The sequence below is a fragment of the Mustela erminea genome, chromosome 5 (assembly GCF_009829155.1).
Source record: "Mustela erminea isolate mMusErm1 chromosome 5, mMusErm1.Pri, whole genome shotgun sequence".
Classification (NCBI taxonomy): Eukaryota; Metazoa; Chordata; class Mammalia; order Carnivora; family Mustelidae; genus Mustela; species Mustela erminea.
The window spans coordinates 64,205,160-64,212,035 of NC_045618.1; positions in this window are offsets into that span (position 1 = coordinate 64,205,160).

The window sequence follows — 6,876 nt, forward strand, 5'->3', positions numbered from 1 at the left end:
AAAAATCTTAACTACTCTGGGGCGCCTGGAAGGCTGGTTGCCATCACCTTAACTAAACGATCAAGGTTAGCATCACCAGTTATGACCTATATCACTATGATGTACCTCCTGAGGTGGTCTGGCAAGGCCACTTCATCTCACTGGTATTTCCCTAAAAGTTCATAACCTCAATATAATCATGAGAAAACATCAGAAGAACCCATTCTACAAAATACCTGACCAGAATTCCTCAAATATATCAAGGTCTTGAAAGATAAGAAGAGACTAAGGTAACTATTGAAACCAGAGGAGATTAAGGAAATATGACAACTAAATGCAATGTTGAATCTTGGTCTGGAACTGAGAACAGAAAAAAGACATTAGTGGAAAAACTTATTAAATCCTAGTAAAGTCTGTACCTAAATTGATAGCATATTACCAATGTTAATTTATTAATTTTGACCATTATATCTTGGTTATGTAAAGTGTTAATATTAGAGAAAGCTGGGTGACAGGTACCTAGGAAATATCTTCACATCTCTTCTGTGAATCTCAAATTACTTTAAAATAAAAAGTTAAAAATGTTTGGGACACCTGGGTGGCTCAGTCAGTTAAGTATCCAACTCTTGATTTTGGCTCAGGTCATGATCTCAAGGTTGTGAGATCAAGCTCTGTGTTAGGCTTTGCACTGAGTATGGAGTCTGCTTAAGATTCTCTCTCTCCCTCTCCCTTAGCCCTCTCCTGCCCCCACTCCAGCTCATGAGTGTGTGCTCTCTCAATCTCTCTTTAAAATAAAAAATTAAAAAGTTAAAAATGTTTATTCTACCCTGTCACCTAAATAGGAAAAATACAAATGTAAAACATTGTGAAGATTTCTACTTGTCATAGTAAAAAACAGAAATCTCTCCAAAAGTGACTTATAAAAAGGTTTGCATTCATATACTGTACAGTTTTTTTTTTTTTTTAGATTTTATTTCTTTATTTGACAGATAGAGATCACAAGTAGGCAGAGAGGCAGGCAGAGAGAGAGAGAGGAAGGGAAGCAGTCTCCCTGCTGAGCAGAGAGCCCGATGTGGGGCTTGATCCCAGGACCCTGGGATCATGACCTGAGCTGAAGGCAGAGGCTTTAACCCACTGAGCCACCCAGGTGCCCCCTGAACAGTTTTTCTATTCTTAAAACTGAACATCATGGCCGGGACATAAGGAAATTTAAAACTTTTGTTGATGGGATGCCTGGGAAGTTCAGTTGGTTGGACAACTACCTTTGGCTTGGGTCATGATCCCAGGGTTCTGGGATCGAGTCCTGCATCAGGCTCCTTGCTTGGTGGGGAGCTTGCTTCTCTCTCTGCCTTTGCCTGCCACTCTGCCTGCTTGTGCTCTCTCCCCATCTCTCTGACAAATAAATAAATAAAATCTTTAAAGAAAAAATATTTAAAAAACACTTGTTGAAAAAATAAATGAAAGCTTTTGTGAACATTAGGCCAACTAGTACAAAGTCACAAGAAAGAGATGGATTGAGACCTACTGATTTTCTGACGTTTTAAACCTTTGAAAGTATAGTAAAAAAATTTTTTTTAATTTTAAACATTCATATTAAATTTAAGACACAGTGACAATATGCAGATAATTATAATAAAACAAAATTAATGTAGGTTCATAACTAAAAATCCACGTTGAACATTAAAAAAGTGTAAGTCAAAGTTATTACAGTAATACTGTAGATAGAAGCTGTACTGTTATTATAAACTTTTCTTTCCTTGATTTATTTTTTATATACCTTATGATAAAATAAAGCAAATATTAATTTTTCTGTTTCCAAGTGGCAATGCATTGGCTTGAGTTCCAATATGGTATTTGAAGATTTAAGAGATCAAAGGGAGAAACTATGTTATAAAATAAAAACTTAATACAAATCATATATGAAAAAATTTTAATTTTGTTATATCACAGCAATATCTAAGTTGTAACTTCACTTGCAAAATGTTCCTGATGAATGCTCATTATTATTTGGCATAGAGCTTCAATCTCTTCCTTTGGAATAGCAGGGTATTCCTACAGAAGGGATACTCAGGGCGAGGATAAAAAGGGAGGGAGAGGAGTAATGGCTTCATTACCATTGGGCTTGGTTTTTCAACCTAAGAATATTTGTCTTTAGTCAGAAAAGATTTTGCTCGTTTTTGGTTTTGTGCAGCTATTATCACACGGCTCTGGGCTGCTAGAAGGATAATTTGGGGGGAAATGAGAAGAAGTAAAGTCAGTCTTCATTTATTACCTAGTGATCTTATGAGGACCCAGTTAGGATGGGCAGGGATTTCTGTCCTGTTCATTCGTTGATGTATACTAATGCTAGAACGGTGTCTGGAACATAGGAACTCAACAAATATTTGTTGAATAAAGTTCCATTCTGGTAGAATTGAAACCAGATCATTTTCATTAAGAAGTTAAAGAATGAGGCAGCCTGCATAGACCACTCATTTGAAAGAGTAAGCTCTAGGGACGCCTGGGTGGCTCAGTTGGTTAAGCATGCCTTTGGCTCAGGTCATGATCCTGGAACCTCCAGACTGAGTCCCACATCAGGCTCCCTGCTCAGTGGGGAGCCTGCTTTTCCCTCTGCCTTCTTCTCCCCCTGCTTATGTGAGTGCTTTCTCTCTTTCTGTGTGTCAAATAAATAAAATCTTAAAAAGAAAGAAACAGTGAGTCAGCTATAGAATGCCAAGAGGGAATGTCATTAAATACCTATAAAGAAGTGTTTTTGGAAACTTTAACATGCATAAGTAACATTTGATTCAATAGGCTGTAAGGACAGGAACTTGATTTTGCACTTCCACCAAGTTCCCAGATGAAACAACTTCTGCTGGTCCTCAGATTCACTTTGAGCAAAGCTACTCAAAAATACTCAGTGAGCATCTACTTTGTGGATAGCATATGTAAGATTTATTAAATAATATTTCCTGGGGCTCCTGGGTGACTCAGTGGGTTAAAGCCTCTGCCTTCGGCTCGGGTCGTAATCCCAGGGTCTTGGGATCGAGCCCCCACATCGGGCTCTCTTCTTAGCGGGGAGCCTGCTTCCTCCTCTCTCTGCCTGCCTCTCTGCCTACTTATGATCTCTGTCTGTCAAATAAATAAATAAAATCTTTAATAATAATAATAATAATATTTCCTTACTCTGTTTTTTAGGTTTGTTGAATTCTGATTACCAGGCTCAATGGATGCTCTCTAATCCAGATCTGACTGGACCATTTCTTCCTTGAAAGTCTATCTTGGCTCTTAGAACAGTACTACACAATGATTATCCTCTGTCTCTTCGGGTTTTTCCTCTCAGTTTCTTCCAGCTCCTTTTCCTCCTTCTATCCCTTAAATGTACCTGTTTCCCCGGTTTCTGTCCCCAATCCCCTTCTGTTTGTATTCAACAGAAATCCTTCTGTTATCTCTAATTCTAGTTGATTCTTTTGGGGCTTCTAGGTATACAGTCATGTCTAAAAACAACATTTCTAGGGATGCCTAGGTGGCTCAGTGGGTTAAAGCCTCTGTCTTTGGCTCAGGTCATGATCCCAGGGTCCTGGGGTCGAGCCCCGCATTGGCTCTCTGCTCAGTGGGGAGCCTGCTTCTTCCTCTCTCCCTGCCTGCCTCTCTGATTACTTTGTAATCTCTGTCTGTCAAATAAATAAATAAAATCTTTAAAAAAAAAATAAAAATGGTATTTCTAGTTTTTCTAAAGACTTTTATTTGAAAGAAAGCAAGAGAGCAGGGAAGAGCAGAGGAAGAGATAATCTCAAGCAGACTCTGCTGAGCGAGGAGCCCCATGCAGGGCTAAATTTTAAGACGCTGAGATCATGATCATGACCTGAGCTGCGGAAATCAAGAGTCAGACATTTGACTGAGCCATACAGGAACCCCTCTAGTTTTAATTTCCAAATAAATTTTTGGGTTTTTTAAATTCCTGTTTAGATTTTTTTTTTTTAGTTTGAGTATAATTAACAGTGTTATATTAGTTTTAGGTGTACGATATAATGATTCAACAATTCTACACATTACTCAGTGCTTGTCACAATAAGTGTACTCTTAATCTTTTTCACATATTTCATGCATCCCTCTCTTCTTTCCAAATAGTTATACCCTATTTCTTATGATAGAATTTTTAATACAATATTATATGTTGATGTTTATTTTGAAACATTTTTGTTTCTCATTTTATGGAGAATGCCTAAAATGGTTTTCCTTGTAACAATGTTGGTTCTTGGTTTTAGACAATTTTTACTTTATTTTTTAAAATATTTTATTTATAGGATGCCTGGGTGGCTCAGAGGGTTGGGCCTCTGCCTTCAGTTCAGGTCATGGTCTGAAGGTCCTGGAATGGAGCCCCGCATCAGGCTCTCTGCTCAGCGGGGAGCCTGCTTACCACCACCACCCCCCCCCCCCCCGCCCTCTGCCTGCCTCTCTACCTACTTGTGATCTCTGTCTGTCAAGTAAATAATAAAATCTTTTAAAAATACATAAATAAAAGATTTTATTTACTTGACAGAGAGAAAGCCCAGCAGAGGGAGCAGCAGGTATAGGGAAGGGAGAGAAGACTTACAGCTGAGTAGGGAGGAGGACCCTAGGATCATGACCTGAGCTGAAGGAAGATGCTTAACCGACCAGGTGCCCCTCTTTACTTCATTTTAAAAATTGAGATCTAGAGGTGCCTGGGTGGCTCAGTTGGTGGAGCATGTGGCTTTTGATTTTGGGGTCATGAGTTTGAGCCCCACATTGCGTGTAGCGATTCCTAAAAAATAAAATCTTTTAAAAAATTGAGATCTAATCCACATAATATAAAATTCACCATTTTAAAGTGTACAATTCAGTGGGTTTTTTTTTAAAAGATTTTATTTATTTGACAGAGGGAGAGAGAGAGAACAAGTAGGGAGAGGGGCAGAGGGAAAAGCAGACTCCCTGCTGAGCAGGGATTTCCCCATGGGGGACTCTGTCCCAGGACTCTGGATTCATGACCTGATCTGAAGGCAGATGCTTAACTGACTGAGCTACCCAGATGCCCCCAAATCAGTGTTTTTTATGTATGAATATATATATACATATGATATATATCTTCATTCATGTTAAGCACTGAATAAATGACAGGATGTCTAATAACAAATATTTGTAAAGACTTGAGTCATCCAACAGTGGACTGGAATCCCATCTAGATAATAAATCCTCAGTAACTAGAAATGTTATCAAATGTAAGCATAAATTGGGTATCCCCCACCCCTTTCAGTGATGTTCCTGATTTGATGGGAGATAAATGAACTCTGAAGTCCCTCTTCTAACACTAAAAATCTATGGGACAGTTACTGATTTGAACACTCCTACAAAGTGGAATCATTGTCTGGAGCAATGGCAAGGAACTGGAATAAAAGGACCCTTTCTTAAAAAAAGATTTATTGGGGCACCTGAGAGGCTGAGAGGGATCAAGCCCCACATCAGGCTCTCTGCTCAGCAGGGAGCCTGCTTCATCCTCTTTCTCTGCCTACTTGTGATCTCTCTCTCTCTCTGTGTCAAATAAATAAAATCTTTAAGGGGCGCCTGGGTGGCTCAGTGGGTTAAGCCGCTGCCTTCGGCTCAGGTCATGACCTCAGGGTCCTGGGATCGAGTCCCGCATCAGGCTCTCTGCTCAGCAGGGAGCCTGCTTCCCTCTCTCTCTCTCTGCCTGCCTCTCTGTCTACTGTGATCTCTGTCAAATAAATAAATAAAATCTTTTAAAAAATAAAATAAATAAAATAAAATCTTTAAAAAAAGATTTATTTAGGGGTGCCTGGGTGGCTCAGTCGGTTAAGTGTCTCCCTGTAGCTTAGGTCATGATTCCAGGGTTCTGCTCTCTACTCAGAGGGGAGTCCATTCTCCCTTTATCCCCCTCCCCATGCTTTCTCTCTCTGAGAGCAAATCTTTTAAAAATATTTAGTTGGGGACGCGTGGGTGGCTCAGTGGTTTAAGTCGCTGCCTTCGGCTCAGGTTGTGATCTCAGGGTCCTGGGATCGAGCCCCAAATTGGGCTCTCTGCTCAACAGGGAGCCTGCTTCCCTCTCTCTCTCTCTGCCTGCCTCTCTGCCTACTTGTGCTCTCTGTCAAATAAATAAATAAAATCTTTAAAAATAAAAAATATTTATTTGGGAGGGGCACCTGGGTGGCTCAGGGAGTTAAGCCTCTGCCTTCAGCTCAGGATATGATCTCAGGGTCCTGGGATGGAGCCCCGCATTGGGCTCTCTGCTCTATAGGGAGCCTGCTTCCCCTTCTCTCTCTGTCTGCTTCTCTGCCTACTTGTGATCTCTCTCTCTGTCGAATAAATAAATAAAAATATTTTAAAAATAAAAATTGCTAAAAAAAAATATTTGGGAGAGAGAGAGAGAGACCTCATGTGTGAGTGAGTTGGGGAAGGGGCAGAGGGACAGAATTTCAAGCAGAGCTGACTCCCCTGCTGCCGTCCACAGAGCAAGGAACCCAATATGGGGTTGGATCCCATGACCCATGAGGTCATGACCCGAGCTTAAGCTGGATGCTCAAATCAAGAGCCAGATGCTCAACTGACTGAGCCACCAAGGTGTCCCATAAAGGGACCCTTTAATCAAATGATGTTTGATTAATGGGGTTTTATTTTAGATTTTATTTTTATTTTATTTTTTTGAAAAAGAGAGAAAGCAAGAGAGCACACATGAGTGGCAGGGAGGACCAGAGGAAGAGGGACAAGCAGACTGTGCTGAGTGCTGAGTGCTGAGTGCTGAGTCTGACAAGGGGCTTGATCCCACAACCCTGAGATCATGACCTGAACAAAAATCAAGAATCAGAGGCTTGGGCACCTGGGTGGCTCAGTGGGTTAAGCCGCTGCCTTTGGCTCAGGTCATGATCTCAGGGTCCTGGGATCGAG